This window comes from Cervus canadensis, chromosome 12 (genome assembly GCF_019320065.1).
Source record: "Cervus canadensis isolate Bull #8, Minnesota chromosome 12, ASM1932006v1, whole genome shotgun sequence".
In the NCBI taxonomy this organism is placed as follows: domain Eukaryota; kingdom Metazoa; phylum Chordata; class Mammalia; order Artiodactyla; family Cervidae; genus Cervus; species Cervus canadensis.
In genome coordinates this window covers 15,880,982-15,906,711 of record NC_057397.1, presented here as the reverse complement: position 1 = coordinate 15,906,711, position 25,730 = coordinate 15,880,982, and the positions used below count along the sequence as shown (strand labels likewise).

Sequence of the window (25,730 nt, the reverse complement as noted above, 5' to 3'; positions counted from 1 at the left end):
TTCATCGCAGGGTAGTGGGTATTACAAGGCAGTGAGTAATCTTATACTCAGATCTGCAGTCCAGAAAAATGGTTTCCAAAAGCTGATCCACACCAGTCCACCAACTGATGTCAGGCCAGTAAAGATGGTTGGTCTCCACCCTCTCCATTATGATTCAGCGGGCCTGGGCGTTTGTTTCTTTAATAAACTCCACAAGGATTCTGCTTTTCAGGCAAGTCTGTGAACTGTTGGTCTTGACCTCAAAGAGGACAGAGATCAGGCTTCTCAGGTGGCTCAGTGGTGAAGATCTGCCTGCCAAGGCAGGAGATGCAGTTTTGATCCATCATCTGGGAGGATCCCACATGCTATGGACCAATAAGCCTGTGTGCCACAACTACTGAGCCTGTGCTCTAGAGCTTGGGAGCTGAAACTACTAAAGCCCGAATGCCCCTAGCCTATGCTCCACAACCAAAGAAGCCACTGCGATGAGAAGCCTACATACCGCAACTAGAGAGTAGCCCCCACTCGCCACAACTAGAGACAAGCCTGCGCAAAACAAAGACCAAGCACAGCCAACAATAAATGAATAAAATCATGTACATAAATAATGAGGACAGAGTTCATTCTGAACCAGGGTGATCAGAGAAAGACTGAGAAGGGGGGCAGTGATCTGAAAGGAGCCTTCAAGCATGGGTGGTTTTGGGTAAATGAAGATAAGGAAGAAAAGCCAGAACAAAGGTACAGAGAGACAGACACTGTAAGAAACAGCATTCTGTATCATTTGGGCTTCCTACTCAAAACACCATTGACAATCTGTACCACTTATTTCTGCATAATATATTATCCTATAACTTACTTTCTTAAACAACAATCAGCATCTATTACCTCTCAGTTTCTGAGGGTTAAGGATTCAGGAACAGTTTGGTTGAGCTTTTCTGACTTAAGGTCACTTAAGAGGTTGCAGCCAGATGGGGACTGGGCAGAGGTCAATTCAAAGGATTCTTTGACCTGATGCTTGGAACAGAAAGACTCTTGAAGCTAGAGACTGGAAGAGTTAGGGCCCCTCTGCATATTCTTCTACCTATATGCTCTTTTTGTATGTGATCTCTATAGCAGGGTGGCTTCAGATAGCTGGACTTCTCACATGGTGACTCAGTGCTCCAGAAGCATGTGGTCTGAGAGAGTGCCTCGTAGGAAGAGACAGGCAGGGTGAAGGGGAACTAGGTAGTGGTATATGCGTGCAGTGCATACATGCATGCAGGTGAAGAGATACATATTTATAATAGGTGGGCAAGGGAGCCATGATTTCAGGATTTCAGGAGTTCTTCATTTAACTTTAGCCAGACACAAAGAGGTTATTCAGTGTTTCTTATTGGAATATGGATTGTATACCATAGAGAAGAATTATCATAAAAGATACCAACTTCAACTATATGATTGAATCTAACTTTACCACAAAGAATTGCAATGCATCTTTCAGCAATGTTCAGTAGTCTCTGAAGGTCAGGGATCACATTCATAGAAGAATTAGATTTGTGTAGTTGCCATTTTCCCATAATCAAAGGCAGAAGACTGGTGTCCCAGACCTCATGCTTGGTAAACTGTGATCTTGGGCAAATATGTAACCTCCTTCCTCATTGAGCTATTTATTTCTCTAACTTCACTTCCTTTGATATATTCCTCAAGCTTCACTCTCCCAAATTTTGGATTACTTGCTTTTTCCCAAAGCATAGAACTCTTTTAAGACTCCCTACTTTGCATGTAGTGGTCTTTCTGTTTGAGACACTGCACTTCCCCACTTCTGTCTCCAGTAAGTGCCCCTTCCCCTATCTTTTAGCTTCTCAGTAGAACTGTCAGATTCTACTCCTGGCAGAAACCACCCTCTGAATTCTCCCAGCACCCTGCATGTATCTGTATCATCATCCAGGTCTTGTTGTTTTCACTACTAGACCAAGAGTCTCTTAACAAAAGATTTATGCCTTGTTGATATCTGCTGTGTCTGCCAAGAGCATGATGTCTGACATACAATAATCTATCAGTAAATAGTTATTGTGCTTCAGTGAATAAATAAATCCATGAAGGCAGGAAAAAATATTTTAAAATGTGAACTGTCCATTCTCTGGCTTGATTGGATGGTACACATGGGACCTTCAAAGGACATTAGCTAAATTATCTTTTCATGATCATCAAGTTGTCAAGACTGGAAAAATTAACAATAAGAAACAATTTTATTGTCTCTGGATAACAGCAAAAGCCTTAGACTTTTGAGTCTATTGTGTTCTTTCTCACTGAGATCCTGTGCAAAGATGAAGTTGAGCTTAGAAAGCTCCAATTTTTATCTCTTTGTATCAAGAGTATAGCTCCTTCTACTTTTCATCTGTTATGAGTGGCGGACACCTTTTCTTGCTCCAAAAAGAACTGCAGGCAAATTCATTCCTGGTGGGCGGTGGATGCCTATCAAGTGAAGGTCAATAGCAATCTGACTCTCATCTCACACTATCTCACAGGGACAGGGACAAACAGGACTTGAGGCCTGGCCTTGTTGCTCTCCCACTCCAGCAAGAGACTGAGCTAAAATATGGACCTGTGGCTGCATAGATACCACTGAGACCTTGCCCCTGTTATTAGCCAGCAATTTGATTTCACTTTTCTGAGTTCCTGTTTCTCCACTATAATTTGAAGATTGTGGCCTCATAATGCTCAGCTCAAAAAATGGGAACTCTTCTGAAGATTGAAAAAAACCCTCAGCAAAATCACCCAGCCTATTCTCTAATATACAGTAGGTGTTCACAGATGTTCATCTTTTCCCTTCTCCCACTGGACCCTCCTAAGAAGAAAATATTCTGGCCATCCATGATAAAGAGGTCATTACTGGCTCCTTTTTTCTGCTTAGTAAGAATAGGGTAGGGCTCCGGTATCTCATGTGTATTTCTCTGGCATGCATACCCAGGCACACCCATCTACCAGGCTTTGTTTCCTTAACCTCAAGTTATGTAATGAGTAGGTGTAGGGCCCTGGATCCATTTCCACAGGGACCTGTTTCAAAATCCCCGCTGATTGCTCTATGTTGAATGTGTGTATGAAAGAGAAAGGCCCACACATGTTTCCCACTTGAACCTCCCGGCCTGAATTAGGTCATGCAATCATTGCATTTTTCACTATTTCACAAGCTGCTGTGATGGCACAAAGAATAAGGCAAGAGCAGGGAGTTGCTTAACCTTGCCCTGTATTTACACATACATGTCGGCAGGGAAACCGTGACTCATTCCCCTCACTGGAATACAGCGGGGAGGCCGGCTCTTAATGACTCTATTTTAAAAGACTACTTTCCCTCACATTCAGCTAAATCCTCTACAGCTGAACTTAACCTCTGGAAGTACAGGACAAGTTAGGAAGAGCATTAACCTGTTCTGACCCCTAGGGTACCATTGGGTAACATTTAGGGAATACACAGGCAGTATCCAAGGAACCCTCCCCCAAAACTGTGGGAAGTGAAATCGACAAAAGCTGATGATTCAAAGATTGGTGACAGTGTCCCATAGAAGTTTCTACCTACTGTGTGCCAGGTGCTCTGTCTACATTTTCTCTAATCCCCATGTCAACCTAGCTCATCTTGTAACTGATGCTCGGTCATGTTAGGTAATTTCTCCAAAGTACCAATGTTAATAAGCAGCAAAGTTGGGACTCAAATCCAGACATTTCCAGTGCCAAAGCTCATGCACCTTGATCTGTGTGCACCACCTCCTTGAAGTTGAAGTTGGGTGTTTCACTTCCCAATCACGCATCTCCCTAGAACTGCCACTAGGCGTGGGCATACCCCTTCTCCCTCCACAATTTGTATTCTCTAGTCTAACATTCTGGGCTTTAGTGAAGTCATATTTGTACAGAAGACAGTTGAAAGAACATCAGCTTTTAACACTCCTTTTAAGATTCTGTTTCCTTTGTTACTTGTCCTGAGGTCTGGTTGTTTCTTTCTTTCATTTGGAAATTACCAATACAGTACCAATCCAAGACAGTCTTTTACTTCTTCTTCTTTTTTTTTTTTTTTTAACTTAAGTCAGCCTAAGACAGTTTCTGTTGCATGCAACCACGGTCCCTAATGGGTGGACACTTTTCACTCAGATAATAACTTGGCTGAATGCAGAAGCTCCACATCTTAAGACAGTAGTTCTTAAATGTTAGCAAGCCCTAGTATCACTTGAAGGGGTTCAGAACACTGACAGCTGGGTCCAACTCCAAAGTTTCTGATTCCAAAGATCTGAAATAAGGTCTAAGAATTTTTACTTCCAAAAGTTTCTGGGTGATGCCAACATGGCTGGTTCAGGACCACACTTCAAGAACCACTGACAAGACATACAAACAAGTGTGCTCTGATAGTCTAGTGACTAGACTTGACAAGCATAGTTATGCTTCCATAATATCAGTTTCTTGAAAACTCTCAATAAATATGTAATTCAGAATCTAACTTCCAGAACTCACGTCCCCTCAATTCTCAAACTTATATATCCCTGGTATCTTTGAATATTTTGCCATTTTTTGGAGAAGGCAAGACCCAAAGCTTTCTTTTTTAAAAGTAGGATTTTTAAAATTAATGCTTGACTTTTTAGAGCAGTATTAGGTTCATGGCAAAACTGAGAAGAAAGTGCAGAGAGTTCCCATACGCTCACTGCTCCCGCATATGCACAACCTCCACCTCTGTCAACATCATCACCACAGCAGTACATTTGTTAAAAGCCATAAACCTACAGAGACATGTCATTATTGTCCAAAGTCCACAGTTTACATGAGACTTCACTCTTGGTGTTGTACATTTTATGAGTTTTGACAAATATATAATGAAATATATCCATTATTACAATATTATATAGAATGGTTTCACTGTTCTATAAACCCTCTATGCTCTATTCATCCTTCCCTCCCTGTTAACCCATGGAAACTACTGATCTTTATACTGTCTCCCTGGTTTTGCCTTATACAAAATGTAATTTAATTGGAATCATCCAGTAAAAAGGCTTTTCACTTAGTAATATGCATGTAAGTTTCCTCCATGTCTTCTCATGGCTTGATAACTCTTTTAGCTCTGAATAATTTTCCATTGCCTTGATATATCAGTTTATTTACCCATTCACTTACTGAAGTACATCCTGGCTGCTTTCAGGTTCTGGCAATGATGAATAAAGCTGTTATAAACAGCCGAGTATTTTTGTGTGGATAGAAGTGTTCAATCCTTTTCGGTAAATACCAAGGTGAACTACTGCTGTATGGTAAAAGTACAGGTAGTTTTGCAAGAAACTGTCAAACTATTTTTCAGAGTGGCTGCACAAACTGTTGTGTTCCCACTGGAAATGAACGAGAGTTCTTGTAGTCTCATATCTTTGCCAGCATCCAAGGTTGCCAGTGTTTTGCGTTTCACTCTCTAAGAGATATGTAGAGTTACCTCATTGTTGTTTTAACTTACAATACCCTAATGACATATGATGTCAAGCATCTTTTCATGTGCTTCCTTGTCATCTGTATGTCTTCTTTGGTGAGGTGCCTATTAGGATCTTTAGCCCATTTTTTTAATTCAGTTTTTATTTTATTATTGTCAAATTTTAGAAGTTTTTGTATATTTTGGATAACAGTTATTTATTGTTGTGTCTTTTGCAATTATTTTCTCCCAGTCAGTGTCTTCTGATTAGCTTGACATTGTGTTTCACAGGGCAGAAGGTTTGAATATCAATGAATTCCAGCTTATCAATTATTTTTTTCATAGGTTATTTCTTCGGTGTTGTATCTGAAACATCATCTAAATACCCAAGGTTCATTAGGTTTTCTCCTATATGCTGTATAAACCAAATACTTCTTTACCCTAAAAAAAATTTGTATATTGAAGTCCTGATCCCTAATATATTTGGAGTTTGGGCCTTTGGAAATTAATTAGGTTTAGATCAGGTCATGAGAGCTTGGACTCCCATAATGGGATTAGTGTCTTTACACGAAGAGGAAAAGAGACCATATCTCCCTTTCTCTCTCTAACATGTGAGCAAACAGCAAGAAGGCAGCTGTCTGCAAGTCAGGAAGAAGACCCTCTCCAGGAACTAAATATGCTGGCAGCTAGTCATGGACATTCCAGCCTCTATGATAAATAACTGTCTTTTAAATCTACAGTATTAGTCTGTTCTGTATTTCTGTGTCTCTTTTTCTGTTTTGCATATAGGGTTATCGTTACCATCTTTCTAAATTCCATATATATGTGTTAGTATGCTGTAATGTTCTTTATCTTTCTGGCTTACTTCACTCTGTATAAGGGGCTCCAGTTTCATCCATCTCATTAGGACTGTTTCAAATGAATTCTTTTTAACGGCTGAGTAATATTCCATGGTGTATATGGAGAATGTGAGGGTGGGATATTTCAAAAGAACTATCTATGGTGAAACAGATCACCAGCCCAGGTGGGATGCATGAGACAAGTGCTCGGGCCTGGTGCACTGGGAAGACCCAGAGGAATCGGGTGGAGAGGGAGGTGGGAGGGGGGATCGGGATGGGGAATACGTGTAAATCTATGGCTGATTCATATCGATGTATGACAAAACCCACTGAAATGTTGTGAAGTAATTAGCCTCCAACTAATTAAAAAAATTAATTAAAAAAATAATAATAATGAATAGTAAAATTAAGATTTAAATTGTTCATAAAAGACTGTATTCTTTAAACTTCATGGTGCAAAAAAATATAAACTTATGTAGTTCAAAAAAAAAAAATCTACAGCATTTTGTTCCAGCAGTCTGAACTAATCTTATAGAACTTCTATAATTTTGAATTTTATATTTAGGTCTACATTTGAGCTAATTTTTTTGAAATATATAAAGTCTGTCAAAATTATATTTATTTCTTTATTTAATATAAATGTTAAGTTGTTCCAGAACCATTTATTGAAAATAGTACCTTACTCCACTGTATTGCCTTTTATCCCTTGTTAAAGACCAGTTGACTGTATTGATGTGGGTCTGTTTTGAAATTTTCATTCTGATACATTGATCTATTTCATCAATACCACACTGTTTTCATTACTATAGCTTTATAATAAGTCCTGAAGTCAGAGAGTATCCGTCTTCTGGGCTCTTCCTCAGTATCTAGTTAGGTTATTCTGGGTTTTGCCTCTTCATGTAAACTTTGGAATCAATTAGCTGATATCCACAAAATAGTTTTCTGGTATTTTAACTAGGATTTCTTTAAATATATAGCTCAGTTTAGGAAGAAATTACATCTTGATATTTGAGTCTTCCTCTCCATGAACATGGAATATCCTTTCATTTATTTTATTATTTTTTCTTTGGTAGCTCTCATCAGGGTTTTGTAGTTTTCCTCATATGGATTTTGTACATATATTCTTAGATTTGTACCTAAATATTTCAATTTTGGGGGGTTGCTAATGTAAATTATAATGTGTTTTTAGTTTCAAATTCCACTTTTCACAATGGCATGTAGGAAAGTGATAGGCGTTTGCATACTAGCCTTGTATCCTGCAGTTTTTACATTATATAATCACTTATTAGCTACAAAAGTGAGTTTTTTGTCGATTCTTTTAGATTTTCCACACAGACAATCATGACAGAGTTTACAAGAGATGGAACAACATAATGGTTGAAAACATTTGTTCATGCTAAAAGTAAATTAATGCATTACAGAAAACTTGAAACCTTTTTCTTTTGAGTACTTGCTGTGTTCTGTGAACTACCACTTTATCAGTATCTTCCAACTGAATCCTGTTGACAACTTTCTGATATATGGCTGCTACTGTCCTTGCTGTATATGCAATAACTTGATGAGACAATAATTGATGTGCATCAAGACATACAGGTAATAAGTGGTAGTACCAAGAATCTTGCTGGGATAGTCTGATTTCAGGGCTATACTTCTAACAGCTGTGAAATGCTGACTCTTATTATATCCATACATCTTTCTATCACACCACTCCACCTCATAAAATAATTAACAGCAGTATGTTATGTTATGTGCATGTGCTTAGTCGTGTCCAACTCTTTTCAACCCCATGGACTATAGTCCACCAGGCTCCTCTGTCCATGAGATTTTCCAGGCAAGAATACTGGAGTGGGTTGCCATTTCCTTCTCCCTCAATATGTTATGCTTCCTCTAAATCTTTGCTTTCCTGAAAACCAATAAAGGAGATAATGAAGGAAAAAAGTACCTAAAGTGCCATTAATAGCATTAATGGGCATGATGAAATCCTTTTATGTATTTAAAAATATATATTGAGCATCAACCTTGTGCCAGGCACTGTTGCAGGGATGAAGCAATAGACAAAAATCTCTTCCCTATTGTGCTTGCATGCTAAGTCACTTTAGTCATGCCTCTTGAGAAATCTGTATGCAGTTCAGGAAGCAACAGTTAGAACTGGACATGGAACAACAGACTGGTTCCAAATAGGAAAAGGAGTACTTCAAGGCTGCATACTGTCACCATATTTATTTAACTTGCATGCAGAGTACATCATGAGAAACACTGGGCTAGAGGAAGCACAAGATGGAATTAAGATTGCCAGGAGAAATATCAATAATCTCAGATATGCAGATGACACCACACTTATGGCAGAAAGTGAATTAAGACCTAAACAGCCTCTTGATAAAAGTGAAAGAGGAGAGTGAAAAAGTTGGCTTAAAACTCAACATTCAGAAAACTAAGATCATGGCATCTGGTCCCATCACTTCATGGCAAATAGATGGGGAGACAGTAAAAACAGTGGCTGACTTTATTTTTCTGGGTTCCTAAATCACTGCAGATAGTGATTGCAGCCATGAAATTAAAAGAACTTACTCCTTGGAAGGAAAGTTATGACCAACCTAGACAGCATATTAAAAAGCAGAGACACTACTTTGCCAACAAAGTTCCGTCTAGTCAAGGCTATGGTTTTTCCAGTGGTCATGTATGGATGTGAGAGTTGGACTATAAAGAAAGCTGAGTGCCAAAGAATTGATGCTTTTGAACTATGGTGTTGGAGAAGACTCTTGAGAGTCCCTTGGACTGCAAGGAGATCCAACCAGTCCATCCTACAGGAGATCAGTCCTGGGTGTTCTTTGGAAGGACTGATGCCGAAGCTGAAATTTCAATGCTTTGGCCACCTGATGGGAAGAGCTGACTCATTGGAAAAGACCCTGATGCAGGGAAAGATTGAAGGCAGGAGGAGAAGGGGACGACAGAGGATGAGATGGTTGGATGGCATCACTGACTCAATGGACATGGGTTTGGGTGGACTCTAGGAGTCGGTGATGGACAGGGAGGCCTAGCGTGCTGCGGTTCATGGGTTCTCAAAGAGTCAGACACAACTGAGCGACTGAACTGAACTGAACTGAATTCTTTGCAACCCCATGGACTGCAGCCCGCCAGGCTCCTCTGTCCATGGAATTTTTCAGGTAAGGATACTTGAGTGTGTTCCCCATTTCCAGGGGATCTTCCCTACTCAGGGATCAAACCCACATCTTTTATGTCTCCTGAACTGAAAGGCAGGAAGCATTTGTTCTATTTTTGGTTTTTAACTTAGAAACATTAAAAAGTTGTAGCCTGAGTGTTTATCAAATTCATTTGAAAATATACTGTGCATGATGTAACCCATAAAGGTAAGTACTGTCACTGCCAACTTCTCATTAATACATTCAACAGTTATTTCTAGGGTTTGCTATGTGCTAAGGCACATATGTGGCCTTAATTAAAAAAATAATAATAATAATACAAACTATGTACCCTCAGGCAGCTTACAGTGAATATAAGGGACAAGTTAAATCAACAGTAATTTAAATAGTGCTAAGTCTTCTGGGAACAGATATCAGGATGAGATTGCTTGGAAAATATGTTGCTGAGAGAACTACAGAAGGTGTGTTTAACCATTATGAGTTGATGTCAACCTTTAAAAATCTATAGAAAAAGAAAAAAAATCTATTAAAAAAAGGACAAACAACTGACCATTTCAAATATCTAATACTTCATTACATTTGCAGAGAGGGCCCCATCCTAATCTCTCAGTAACTATTCCTCCAATACCTAGTCTTAATGTTTGATCTCTCTAGGCTTAGTCAGAGCCATCAAAGGATGTATTTCTGGACAACAAGTATATCTCAGACAACCAACAGAGCTGGAAAGATGACTTCAGCTTTAAGTTATCTTTGCACTTACCAAACATCCTGTTTCCTGGGGTAGAGCTTTAAAAGGTCTCCATTACTTAACAGTTATTTTTCTGTAACATTTTGTTATGTGAGTTCCCCAATAGTAAGTGTAATGGCACAGTGATTTTGGAAATGATATGAATTCTACAGGAACATCACTACTAATGACACTATTAATGACTACTAATGACTAATGACTAATCAAAATACCAAATACCAATACCAAAATACTACTAAAGGCAAAATACCAATCGTTCCAGATTGCATATTAAAAGTAAAAGCAGGAAAGAAAGATGTCTCTGGATAGACTAGTGTTTCCTATATTGAAGGGAATATGTCCTCTGAGTTGAGTATATTATATTAAAAATTTACCATTGTTATTGGCACTAAGACTGGCAAACCCAAGATCATTTCAAGGCATCTGTATGCTGGGGGAAGGACTGCAAGAGGAGAATGTGGGTTATTTTCATTTGTTTATTTTAATATCTGTATGTTAAAGTCAAGAATAGTAGGTGATATGAGTTTAAAAGATACATTAAAGCAATGAACCAACTATTGTATCCCAATCAATTCATGCTAAGGACATTATTCTACAGCAAGAAACAAAAAGAGTATTAAGTAGTCTGTTGCAGCATTATACATAATACCTCAAACTGAAGGTTCTAAGTAGCTTACAAATCATGGTAGACTATATAGTTTAAGGAAAATCGTCATGAAGACTATGAAATCATGAGGAAATGTTTGCAACACAATGTTAAAATAGCAAATCATATACTGAAAATAAGTAAAATGGGATTAAATTCAAACACTGAGATACAAATAAACAAAGATAGTAGCATTAAGATGGTGAGACAATGTCTTCTTGCTAGAAACATTCCTTAATGCTATTGTTTTATATTTTAGAGAGACAGAAAGAGGGAGGAATAGAGACATACTGACTGAAACAAAGTGTTGGAGGAAGAATTTAAATTTCATTCTTCTCTAAAATGCACCACATGGAGGAAAATAAACTTTCCAGAGCTAAGGGGAAAATTGGCTGACCAAGGTAAAAGTCACATAATTGCTGGTTATGTTCAATTCTGGCGTGAATAGTTCTGTATTGAGATGGGAAAACACTCTTCTGTCTGTCTCAGGAATTCAAACACTTAGTGGGGACAACTATTTCTCTAACCATATGGTTCTGAATGAGTCATATTAGCCCAAGCCTTCAGTAACCTTGGAGTAAAGCGATTTCATTGCAGCAAATGTCAAGGCCAGAGCAACTGAACAATTTACTTGTTTATGTCATGCTACATCATCTCTGGATTGCATTAGTTTCCTTCTCGCCACTTAGAGAAGGTCTTGAGATTAAGTTCTACTTGGAAAAATAATGAGAAATGGGAATGGAGTATTCCAGATGGCACCATTGTTGTTTTATTTTTCTTGATAGTGAAGCAAATAAAACAAAATGCTGGTTTCTAATGTGATTTTCTTAGTGGATCCAGATGTCAAGTGCCAATATTTCAGGTTACTGAGGTCCTCCTGTCTTTTATTGCATTAAATAAATTAATTCAAGACTTGGTGTCTCACAGATATAGAAAGTCAAAGTTCTCTCCATCCTTCTCCAACTATATCTTGGGCCATCAAGGGTTGATTATGTCTTCAGAAATTACACTTCTAATCACCTTTGTCCCATTTTCTATATTTTTTTTTCTTCTTCTTCTGCTCTGTCTTACCTCTTTCTAATGATATCCCTTTTCAGTCCTGTAGAATTTAAATGCTCCTCCTCTCAATAGGTTTAACTGATGTTTTAGTGCAGTAGACATAGAAACAGGAAATATCTCACAGGTCGCCACAATAGACAACTTAATGTAGGCAATTTCAGCCAAATCAGTCACTCAGTCATGTCTGACTCTGCGAGCCCATGGACTGCAGAACGCCAGGCTTCCCTGTCTATCACCAACTCCCAAATCTTGCTCAAACTCATGTCCATTGAGTCGGTGATGCCATCCAACCATCTCATCCTTTGTCATCCCCTTCTCCTCCTGCCTTCAACCTTTCCCAGCAACAGGGTCTTTTCCAATGAGCCAGTACTTTGCATCAGGTGGCCAAAGTATTAGAGTTTCAGCTTCAGCATCAGTCCTTCCAATGAACACCCAGGACTGATCTCCTTCAGGATGGACTGGTTGGATCTCCTGGCAGTCCAAAGGACTCTCAAGAGTCTTCTCCAACACCACAGTTCAAAAGCATCAATTCTTTGGTGCTCAGCTTTCTTTATACTCCAACTCTCACATCCATACATGACTACTGGAAAAAACATAGCTTTGACTAGATGGACCTTTGTTGACAAAGTAGTGTCTCTGCTTTATAACATGCTGTCTAGATTGGTCATAACTTTTCTTCCAAGGAGCAAGTATCTTTTAATTTCATGACTGCAGTCACCATGTACAGTGATTTTGGAGCCCAAGAAAATAAAGTCTGTCACTGTTTTTACTGTCTCCCCATCTATTTGCCATGAAGTGATGGGACCAGATGCCATGATCTTAGTTTTCTGAATGTTGAGCTTTAAGCCAACTTTTTCACTCTCCTCTTTCACTTTCATCAAGAGGCTGTTTAGGTCTTAATTCACTTTCTGCCATAAGTGTGGTGTCATCTGCATATCTGAGGTTATTGATATTTCTCCTGGCAATCTTGATTCCAGCTTGTGCTTCATCCAGCCCAGCATTTCACATGATGTACTCTGCATATAAGTTAAATAAGCAGGGTGACAATATACAACCTTGATGTACTCCTTTCCTTATTTGGAACCAGTATTTATTTGTTCCATGTCTAGTTCTAACTGTTGGTTCTGGACCTGCATACAGATTTCTCAGCAGGCAGGTCAGGTGGTCTGGCACTTACATCTCGTGAAGAATTTTCTACAGTTTGTTATGATCCACACAGTCAAAGGCTTGGCGTAGTCAATAAAGCAGAAGGAGATGTTTTTCTGGAACTCTCTTGCTTTTTCTTTGATCCAACAGATTTGATCTGTTTGATCTCTGTTTTATCTGCCTTCTCTAAATCCAGCTTGAACATCTGGAAGTTTTCAGTTCACGTACTGTTGAAGCTTGACTTGGAGAATTTTGAGCATTACTTTGCTAGCATGTGAGATGAGTGCAATTGTGCAGTAGTTTGAACATGCTTTGTCATTGCCTTTCTTTGGGATTGTAATGAAAACTGACCACAATAGACAGCTTAATGTGGGCTATTAGCTGCCTCGGTTTCTCCATCTCTGGGTCATTCCGGCTCTGGGGAACTTGTTACTGGCTACTACGTCTCCTCAGTGCACGGCTTCCCATTGTTTTGCTTTTCTAGTTTAATTTCCACATTCCTCATCTTTCTGGGTCCCTTTAATCTATCTACTTGGACTCTCTTGAAGTTAAAATTTCTTATGGCAATTTTACACAACAATTTGAATTTCTCTGTATTATTCTTCCATCCACTAGATCATTCTATAAGCTCTGTTACATAAGTAGATGGGCTGAGAATGTCCCAAATCACCAAGTCCTGGAGCCTGTTTCATTAAGAGTCTTCCTGAAATCTCTCCCTCTCTCCTTTCCCCCACATTTTAATATGAGCAACAAGATGAAACAAAGTTAAACTTTTAACATTTTGCTTGGAAATTTGATCAGCTAAATTTCCAAGTTAATTATTTCCTAGTTTTGTTTTCCATGTAACTTTAAGGCATAACTCTATTAAATGTGTTCTTATTTTATAATTCTGAAGGTTAAAAAGCTGAAATGGCCTTATTCAACTAAAACCAAGATATTGATGGTGATGCATAGTTTTTGAAGCTTTAGGAGACAGTCGAGCTCTTTGCCTTCTCCAGTTTCTAGAGGCTGCCCATATTCCTTGGCTTATGGCCCTCTTCCATCTTCAAAGCCAGCAATGGCTGTTTGAGTCTTTCTCCAGCCCTCTGACACTGCCTCTCCTGCCTACCTTTTTCACTTATAAACACCCTTGTGATTATATTGGACCCACCCAGATGATACAAGACTATCTTCCCACTCAAATCAAACATTTAACAACTTTAATTCCATCTGCAACCTTAAAACTTCCTTGCCATGTGACACAAGATTTCCACAGGTTCTAAACATGGATATTAAGGGAGACCAAGATCCTGCTGACCACACTAATCTCTGCATAATTTCTGGAAAAATAGTAATTATCTAATAATTGATGGTTATTGTCACTATTATTTGACAAATAATTACTGAATACCTACATATATCAGGTAGTGAATTAGAAGTACAGTAGAGACTTATATTTGGTTCTTGTCCTCCTGAAGTTTACAATTTAACAAAACATGTAGCTTACTGAATAAACAATTTAAATACAGGGGGGTTAGGACTGAGGGGTGGCAAGAACCATGGAAACACATAGGGAAATTATCTCATCTATGCAGAGCTGCTAAGAGTAGAGTTTCAAAAGGTGGAAATAAAAAGAATATACCTGAAGGTTAAGCTAGGTAAAAGAGGGCATGATATGTGGAGAGACAATAATCAAGACCAACCCAGGTAGAGAAAGTTAAAGAAAAGTGGGGCTAAATTATAGCAAGAGTGGTGGGGTAGAGGTAAGCATAAGTCATATCAGGAAGAGCTTTTAAATTTCATTAAATACTTTAGACTTCAATTTATAGGCAATAGGGAGACTTTATGGAGTTTTAATCCTCGAATTGATGTGAATAGGTTTCTACTTCAAAATCATCAATTTATCTACAAACTAGGGGACCTACTGAAAATTCCATTAAATAAGAAATAATAAAAATATAACTACAAAATCATATATGCATGGATATTTAGAAACCCATATTTAATTAACTCATAAATACTGATACTACTGATCTACTGAACTGATACTACTACCAATAAAGATATTACACAACAAAACTTGTTGGATGCAGCTAAAGCAGCATTCAGAGGAAACTTCAGCTCAAAATGCTTGTACTAGAAAAGAGAAACAGTAGAAAACTAACAAAGTAGATATCTAATTAAAGAGTCTAGAAAGAAAATGGAAAAAGTAAAGAAAGAAAATAATAAAGATGTGTCAATGAAGTGACGGTTCAAGGAAAGATATATTTCCTGGGAATATGGCTATCATCTATGGCTATCTACACTGCAGAGAGGTGCTTCACCCAAGGTCATGTACCTTCTTGGGCAGCCCACATCCAGTGACTACAGAGTACATACACCCAGCCATTTTGGTCCAGTGCACTATGATCCTGAAGGACCACGTTAGCTCCCTATGGGGATGGTGGAGTCTCTGACGAAGCTGGAATTGTTTCTGAGTGCCTCCCTTTGCCCAGTTCTTCTTCTTTCCTCACTCCTTGCACAGAAGGAGATTCCTAGGTTACTCCCTAGAAAATTTTGGCATAGTCAAATAGGAAGTTTGTAAATAAGAATGGGACTCAACAAAGTCAAAGGTGAGTCATTGGAAAAAAAAAAAAAAACTAATAAAATGAAGAAACACCTAGCAAAAATTGGTCAAAAGTGAATAGAGGAATGCATGTCCCCTCAAATTTATATGTTAAAATTCTAATTTTCAAGGTGATGGCATTAAAAAGTGGGGCCTTTGAAGTGATCAGGTGATGAGGGCAGAACTCTTATGATTGAGATTAGTGCTTTTATGCAAGAGAACCCAGAGGGCTCCCTTGTCCCTTCTAAGACATAAAGATACAATGAGAAGCCTCTGACCCAGAAGAGGGCCCTCACCTGACCTTGCTGGCACCCTGATCTCAAATTTCCAGCATCAAAAACTGTGAGAAATACATTTCATTTTTTTAATAAGCTACTCAGTCTATAGTATTTTGTTATAGCAACCCTAATAGACTAAGACAAGAGGACACAAATGCAGTTATTAAAGAGATTTAAAAGATAATGGGAATATTAAGAACAGCTATATATTAATAAACATTACAGTCTAGATAAAATAGACACATCCTTAAAATATTCATAGATGAAACTCCTATAATATATCCCTATAAATGCATAGATAAAAAAGACATATCTCTACAGAGTTTATAAAACCTTATGCAACAAGCAGAAAAGTTAATTATTTCTATAAACATTAAAGAAGTCAAAGCCATAGTTTAAAATCTCATTACAAAGAAAACAACAGGTGAGTTGCTTATGTGGATAAATTTTACCAAATATTCAAGGAACAAATACTTTTAATCTTAAACAGTTTCTTCAGAATATTAAAAATATATATAAAAGAAAATAAAGGCCTAGGATAATCTTGATAATGACACAACAAAACTAAAAGAATAAAGAAAAATTACAAGCTGTGTCACTCATGAACATAAATAAGTGCAAAAACTAAACAAAAGATGTCAACCTAATTCAATAGTATATAATATCACATATATATCATGATGAGCTTATTTTTTCTCAGGAAATCAAAGCTGGTTTAACATTAGAAGATTAATTAAATACTATATCATATTAATAGATTAAAGGGAAAAACCCTATGATTATCTTAATAGATGGAGAATACTTATTGATGTTTTAATATCCATTCATGACAAACCTAAAAACACAAAAGAGAAGTTTCGTATCTCAGTAAAGGGTATTTACCAAAAATATAAGGCAAACATCAGGTCAGGAGCTGTTTCAATCATATACATAACATAGTTGGTGTCTTACATTAAGCTGATGGCTTATGTTTGGGGTGGTGGTAGAAAATGGAAAAAAAAAAAATGGACATAAGGGAATTTATCACCTCCTTATTGGAAAAGACTCATCCTACATATTTTCTGAGTAGCACCTCACCTAGGGCTCCACACATAATAAATTTCCAAAACACGACTATTGACTGATAGATAAGAGTATCGTATGACAAAACCCACTGAAATGTTGTGAAGTAATTAGCCTCCAACTAATAAAAAAAAAAAAAAAAAAGAGTGTCATAAGATACTATGATCATTTCAGAATGGTGCAGCTTGTGGATTGCTATACCTTCTAGAAGATTCTTGCTTGGAGTTGTATTATGGTCACAATCCAGCCAAAGTTCTCACTGTATCAATCATTACACCTTTTACATTCAGCTGCCAAAAGAACTGATTTGTCCAAAAACTCAAACTAGCTTTCTCTAAATTTGTTCTGGATAACTACATTGTTTGAATAGCACCCATAATAACAGATTGCTCTAAATGATATATTTTTTCCAGTGATTAAAAAATATTAGAAAAACACTTGACCTTAATGGGCCTTATGAGATGGAATAATCAAACTACTAGATAAAGTCTGTAGGGGATGAGCTTTCAGTCCTGCCCTGGTTATTAATAACCAGTAATGTGACCTTTGATGGGATTCAAAATTTTAGGTCCCTATATTCTATTCTGAAATGTACTACATGATTTACTTATTCATTCAACAAATTAAGAACTTATTACATTATATCAGGCATTATGTTCTTCCCATGCTATTCAGATGATGGGAAAATCCATACTAATAGGATTTATGAAAAGTGCACTGTGAAAGTAACTTGCTACACAAAAAGCTGGTAGATTCAGGGAGAGAAACAATCCAATAACTGCTGATCTATCAGATAAGTCTCAGTCACCTCTTATGTATTCAGTATTTGCACAATGCTAAGTTCTAGGGGGATGCTGGAAAAAATAGAGTTAAGTACTAAATTCAATACAAGATCATGGTCTTTCTTTTCAATATAAAAGAAAAAGAATGGATCCTGGTTTTCCTTAACTTGAACAAATGTACAACCTTGAACAAATCACCCCCATCATCTTCTTATGAGTTCCTGAAACAGATCTTATAACAAGAACTTGGAACAGTGAGTTTATTTGGAATTTGATCCTAAATAACAGAGGGAATGGGGAAAGTGAGATAGGAGAAGAAAGGCAAAGCAATAAAGAGTGTCCACTGTGGGCCTCTGGTGCTCAATCTTTCTGGAGACCATCTCAGTGATCCTGTAAAATGCAGTTCAGAAACAATCTGCCAAGAGACAGGGCAGCTGGGATATTTATCTACAGGTTCTTTTCTCTCACTGTGTGAGAGCTGCCCCTGGCATTTTAAGGCTGCCTTGTCTGCGAATGGAAAAGTACCTGGAGTGAGAACTTGTCAGTTTCAGGTGAACTCAGCAGTGAATTTGGGGATGTGGAGTAGGAAATCAACAGTATCTTTTACAGGAACCAATGTCAATTCTGATATTCTGATTTATAAATAAAAATTTCTGATTCATTACAGGACAGCCGTGGCATTAACATGGCCTATATCCACTTGTTTTGAAGAAGGAATATTTGCTCTAAATGTTTTCAGGAAAGGGTGATGGCTATGAAAAATATGCCGCTGTATGGTTCTCAGAACTCATGAATCCTGTGACCTGGGAAGCAGGAGGTATAAGCCTGTCTTGTCTTCATAATCTCCTTTGAGCACTGTCCAAGAGAAGATTTTCATAAGGACTTGATGAAAGAGGCCAAGTGGAAAAGTGTGGGTTCATTGCAAATGTTTATTTAACTCAGATATTTCAAAAGCATTTATTGAAGAAATATTTGCAGATTCATGTCAGATGAATCAACATCCTTCACCCATATCAGAGTCATAGCCTGGGGGAGTGAATATAGTTAGCTAACCTATGGTTCACACGGTATGAGACCTATCTGAAAAGCTCTGACAATCCAGAGTCAAGTTCCTGCGCTACAGTTCCCATTCTGATGCAGGAGGGGCAACCTGAGCTGTGGTTGGTGAAGGGCAGTGGTTGTCGAATCTGAGCGTTTACCAGCATCGCTTAGAGGGCACTTTACAACATAGATAACTGGGATCCACTCCCCAAATTTCTGATTTAGTGAGTATGGGGCGGGGCCCCCAAATCAGCACCTCTAATTAAAATTTCCAGGTGATGCTGATGCTACTGGTCCAGGGATCACAGTTTGAGAACAAATGCTTTAGAAGTGAGTCATGAATGAACGGGACAAGGCAGGGGTGGAGCTCACCAAGTACTCTGCTGAGAACTGGATTATAAATCTGCAGCCCAAACTCATGACTTCTTCTTGGTCTCCAAAGATGTCACTGCATATTCATAATCTCAAAGGACATTTCTATTTACTTTCCATTCTGCATTTTGCCCATCCCTAACCCATGACACACAACTTTACCACGCTGCAGGATTCATATTAGCTTTCTGAAGCAAGTCTGTGCTTGGCAGAAAAGGGCAGATTTCACTGATAACCAGACTTTGCATGGGAGAAATATACAAGGGTTAAAAATGAAGAAAAGAGAGAAAGAAGAAGGGAAGGGAGGAGTAAAAAGGAAAGACAGGCAAGTAGGACATACTATGAATATACTTTATTTTCTAAGATCTCTGCTTTGAAAACTCACATACTTCAGAATGTTGCTGCTGCTGCTGCTAAGTCGCTTCAGTCGTGTCCGACTCTGTGCGACCGCATAGAGGGCAGCCCAACAGGCTCCCCCGTCCCTGGGATTCTCCAGGGAAGAACACTGGAGTGGGTTGCCATTTCCTTCTCCAGTGCATGAAAGTGAAAAGCGAAAGTGAAGTCGCTCAGTTGTGTCCGACTCTTAGCGACCCCATGGACTGCAACCTACGAGGCTGCTCCTTCCATGGGATTTTCCAGGCAAGAATACTAGCCTCACAAATAGTCTGCCAGTCATTTATTATTATTCCCAAGAGGGAAACAAGGTTTAAACAGATTATAGGATTTTCCCAAGTAGATAAGACTTGTAAGGGGCACAAGCAAGACTGAAACCTAAAGGCATTCAATTCCAAGTCTAGTGAGCCGTCTACTGTTCTCCACCACCAGAAAAAGTGTCTCTATGGAGGAATCATACATTATTTGGAATTGCAAAGCAAAGTCACATGGGTGCAGCAGTGATTGCCTCAAACGTCCTAAAGATTCCTGTATTTAAAACATCGGTGTTATCTATGGCCCTTGTTCCTGGCTCCTTGAACTTGAGATAAATCCTGGGTACCTTTCACAATGTTGTTACAAAAATGAGGTAGTAACTGTGTAACTCCCTGCCTTTGTATATGTTAATCTCACTTCCTGAGAGGCTCTCTCCATTCTAGGTAGATGTTATTATGTTGCAGACACACTGGGAATAGTGCTCTTGATCCAGGCAGAGATCCCTCAGTGCAGGGCTTCTCAAAATGCCCAGGAAGATGAACTTGGGAACACAGACCTACCAATGCTGAGGCCTAGGGAGACTTTAGCCTAGTTTGGATAGGGCCATGATATAAACCAACAGCTTGACAACTGATGGCATACAACCCAGAGAAACACTTCACCATTTCATTAGAAATTGCTGATCAAATGATGAAATGGTGATTTTAAGGTGGTTATTTTTTTGTTCCAATTTTACAACTTCTACACAAACATCTCTAGCTTTCTCTCTTTAAGACAGGCCATTGACAATATTTGCTATTAGTTAATTTATCCTGGCAGTATGCAGAGTTCAAAAGAAACACACAAGAGCGAGAACTATAAGGGGGACCACTTTTACTGAAAGACAGGGGGGATTCCTAGGATTTGACTTACACAGACATAGGATGGTCTTGCTAAGGCATCCTGATCCCCTTTGATGGCATTAAATCAGAGATGGGACAGATGTTTAAAGAGCATAATCTGAAGAACTGGGTAAGCGCACAGCTCTTTGCACCTCGTGGTCCAGGCTGAGTGTCTAAAAACACAGGATTGAGGGAGAGATGAGAGTCACATGAGGGATCCATCACTAACCTTTTGGGATATCCAAGTCATTTACCTTCAGCTACACCCTATTTTAGATGAGGAACAGGTACGAGTTCAACATCACCCAGACTCTGAAAACAAGACTAGATTGAAACAAGAAATAGTCCCTTTGAACTAGTAGGTAAACACATACTACAAAAGTGCACCTTTCCAGATTAGGCAGTTTTTCTAAGAACAAACCACAACCACATTCTAAACCTAACTCATAAATGATATTCAAATATGTGGTTTCTTACCTGGTCCAAATGGGAATTAAGAAGAACATGAAAGGAGATAGGAAGGATAGGGATTTGCAGTACAATTTTTTTGAAGCTTATTTGCTTAGAGAAAAAAGAGATTTGTCTGTGAAGTCCCTGACACATGTAAAGCAGAATGCCACTCTTATTAAAATTGGGTGATCTGATCTGTAAATTAAAACAATGATACCATTTTTTAAATATAATTCAATACAGATTGTTTTTTTCTTTTAACAATAAGCCTCAGTGATGGTAAATTTAAAATCCAGGTTCATCTTACTTATGTAAATTAGAACAAATAATACTGTACACTGACAGGAAGGTGGTATTTAATGAAATTTAAAAAAAAATCCAGAACTCCTTCAGTGAAAGAATTCAGACACTAAAACATTAAAAACTGAGTTCCAGGAGCAGGTGCAAGGAGGACCAAAGATTATCTCAAGTCACAGGGAAAATGGTGGAAAATTCACCATCACCATTGCCAGAAAGAGCAATTTATGGCTTTGTTCTTTTTGTAAGCTCCCAATCTGGCTTCACAGTGTATTTTGTGTGGGCTTTTATTCGTACCTCTTGGCTAAACTCCTTAGGCTTACTTATCAGCCTCAAAAGTATTGAGCTGTTGCACTGCTTGGGTACCTCCTCATTTCCGCAGTCATCGGTTCTCTTCCGTTCAGTTCAGTTCAGTTGCTCAGTCGTGTCCGACTCTTTGTGACCCCATGGACTACAGAACGCCAGGCCTCCCTGTCCATCACCAACTCCCGGAGTTTACTCAAACTCCATGTCCACTGAGTCGGTGATGCCATCCAACCATCTCATCCACTGTCGTTCCCTTCTCCTCCCGCCTTAATCTTTCCCAGCATCAGGGTCTTTTCAGATAAGTCAGTTCTTCTCTTCAGGTGACCAAAGTATTGGACTTTCAGCTTCAGCTTCAGTCTTTCCAATGAATATTCAGAAATCAGTTACGTGCTCTTAGCTGGAATAAACATGATGAGTATCTCTCTCTACTTAGTCCCATTCAAACAATCACAGGAAACTATGCCAAAAATCAACAGCAGAAGGAATACCAAGAAGAGGCCACTCCAGCACTAAGAGATATTCCTATTAGTGAAGTAAATCAAATGCTCTTTCTTGCAGTCAAAGAACTTTACACCAAAACCTGAATTGTATGTGGAGCAATATCAAGCATTTATTACAAAATTTTATAGTTTTACTATAAAAATATTTCCTAATGGACAGACTAAATAAAATATTGCATCACCATATGGCAAAAAAAAAAAAAAAATTGAGTTCCACATAAAAGGGGCTTACAATTTGAAGCCCAGACTCTCCTATCCTGGAAAGCATTCTAGAACAAAATGCTTGTCTTCTTACACGTGAACATGTGTGTTTGTGTATGAGAAGCATATTTGTGACAAAACTAGATGGCAGAGCAAAAAAGAGTCATTTTAGAATGAGTCAAAGAGGTATTCACTAGGATCCCCAAACAAATGTATAAGCAACAGAGTAAGAAGGATACAGAGCCAAAAAAACAGGACCTGGGAAAATGGGGGAGAATGCCAGAGGGCATCTCTGTCAGATGACAGCAGTGTTTAATGACGGGCACGCCTGCGTTCCCACCTACCCCACTTACTGGTCACACTGATTAAGAAAAGCTATTTCATTGCCCAGAACCTTGGCTGCTTTATTGGTAAAACAGGAAAAACAATAACCACATTATGGAGTTATTGTGAGATTTAACTGAGATAATATAGGTAAAGTATCTTGCACAATTCCCTGCATTTATAAGCACTTAATAAATACAGGCTAGTGCTTATTGGGGACTGGTTGGAGAGGTGGGGCAGGTGGGAAACAGAGATGCCTACAGGGCAAATGCAAACAAAATCTATTTTTTGAACTTTGTTTTCAGTGCCATCAGTCCATATGGGACAATGTAGGTTGATAACCCTAAAAGAAAAGACCCAGACACCATACTGTGAAGTTGAAATAAAATTACTCACACAAAGACAATTATTTATATAAATGTCCAGCACATGGTAAACATGCAACAATTATAGCCCTTATTTTTATTAAGAAACTATCTCTCATCTTATGGTTATACCTGGCATTAATTAACATGCTGGAAAATGGCTTTATTGTGAATATACAAGTACCAAGAAGGAAAGTTTTAAAAAAAGAATAATAAACATGAAAAAATGTCCAACAAAAAACATAAAGCAATGATGCCATTTTTTACAAGATGCAGCATAATTTTATTTTTCCTTTTAATGATAAGCCCTAGTGATGCTAAGTGGTCATTAAAATAAACTTGCTTATATGTTACTATTGGGAAAACAGATAAAAATGACCCTTTAAAAAGTCATTTAGCAATATGTATTAATAATAAGAGTCTTCAAGTGTTCCAAACCTTTACCAGTAATTCCATTTCTTAAGATCTAACCTATGGAAATAACTAAAAACACAGGGAAAATCTATATAAATGTGCCTCTGTGGTATCCTCTCCAAAAGTAAATAATGGAAAACAACCTAAATAGTTAACAGAGGAAGAATAGCTGCTTATGCAGTTTCAACTTATCACATTTATTCCATGAAGTATTAGACAGATATTTAAAATAATGCCAATAAAAAGTTTAATTTAGCACATTAAAAGTTTATAACCCATACTGTCATGTTAAGGATAAAAGCAGAATATAAAAGTACTTAAATAGCAGGTTCATAGTATATAAAACAACTTACTAATAACTAAAAGAAAATACACTAATTTAATACAGATTGAGTATGTTAGCAATTTTTCTTCCTGTTTTTATATATTGCAATGTTTTTCCATAACAAAAATAATTTTTTATAATAATGATAAAATTCCAATGAGATTTCTCTTAAACATTCCAGCAGCAAGATTCTCTAGTATAGGAGCAAAGAACTGTAGCCCTTGGGTCAAATTCAATATGCCACTTGCTTTTGTAAATAAAGTTTTATTAGCACACAGCTTCACTATCTAATTGATGTATAGTTTGCAGCAGCTTTCAGCCTTTGCAAAGTTGAGTAGGTGCAATGGGGACTGTACAGCGCACAAAATCCCAAATACTTATTATCTGAATTTGACAGGGAAAAACTGCCTACTTCTAATTTTAAACATTGCATCCAGAGGATCTGACATAGCTCTATATAGATGCTTTGGATACTCAATGATTCTTTACAGCTCTGAGTTCTAGTAACGATTTTGGAGCAACAGGCAAATCCCACTCAGCAGTTTGTTACACAGTCTTGACTGGCCTGATCACGGTTAGCTAGTGTGTTTTCTAAGAAATCCAGTCCCATGAAATGTTCCACCTAGAGTTCCCTTTATGCAAAATCACTGTGGACATAAAGGGCTTTGACAAGTCCCATGGTTTAGCTTTATTAGAATGAGAACTACTGCTGTGGCTTACTTTATAGTGTACAAAATGTTTTCCTTTATATATTTATCTCATCCATTCACCCACTTACTTATTCAACCATCCTACATTTACTGAGTACCTAGTCTACCCAATGTTGGCATTTAAATGCATCTTTTGGAATCATTCATTCCTCCCAACAGCCTTTGGAGACAGATGCAGAAGAAAATGCGTTATCTTTGTATAACCAATCTGAAGGTCAGAAATGTTGATTACTTTTTCCAAGATTACACAGGTATCAAGAAAAGAAGACTGGAAGAGGAGAAGCAGCTGGGACTTCATCAATACTGTGACATCTAGACCATCTAGACTACTCAAGAATGTTTAGGAACAGAGCATGCCTACTGAAAGGAAAGTATGGGAACAAGTCCTGGATTCCTACACAAGTCAGGCATTTGGGTTGAATGCCAGGGTCACAACAGATTTCCAAATATGATTGCATGTTGTATTAACACAACTGAACAAACACGATTGGAGTCTCACTTCAAAATTCTTCAGTCCTTTTTTTTTTTTAATCTAATCATGTGATTTTAAATGTCCAGAGTCTCATTTTGGACACTGGTTAGACTGACGGACAAGCCAAAGAATGCCAAAGAATAAAACTGTTTAATTTGGCCAAACAACAATAGACTGTCTGTGAGTAGTTGAAGCCTAGCTGTGTCGGATTATTCTGGATTCAGTGAGAACCTCTGTCAGAACATCTATTGGCCACAGAAGAATTCCAGAAACTCCCTTTATTTGGAAGTGTGAGTATTGGAACTTCACAGCATGGGTTGGGTATGTCTGGAACTGGAAAATAAAGTTTCACACAGGGCTAAATATAACTTCCTGCCAGGTAGGTAGGGACTGCTTGCCAAATTGTGATGGTTGTTCAGATCCAAAAACGATGAGGAAGGCCAATGTTTTGACAACTGACATTGCTTTCAAGATGGGTAAATCTGTCCTATTTCAGGGGAGATAAGAGTTGCAGGAATTTGTTAATTACCTCTCACCTCCAAACTTTCCAAACTTCAAATATAGCACGTTCATCATCTAGTATAAATAGAATTTAAAGCAAGATAATGAAATTACATCTTAGGCTCATAGCAGACTTCTCCATGAAAAGACAACTTGGAAAATCTAATTGCCAAGGCACCTTAATAAGAGGCAAATAGGAATAGTCAGAGGAAAGCTCAGTTTCCTCAAA

At 38.1% G+C, this 25,730-nt stretch overlaps 1 protein-coding gene and 1 pseudogene across 1 annotated transcript in view; both read left to right on the top strand.

Annotated features, from left to right (window-relative positions):
- LOC122451179 (cuticle collagen 19-like) overlaps nt 1–25,730 on the top strand; it is a 369,564-nt gene that overhangs the window by 40,155 nt on the left and 303,679 nt on the right. The gene's annotated exons all lie outside the window — the stretch shown is intronic.
- Nucleotides 21,568–22,273, top strand: LOC122450921 (annotated as a pseudogene).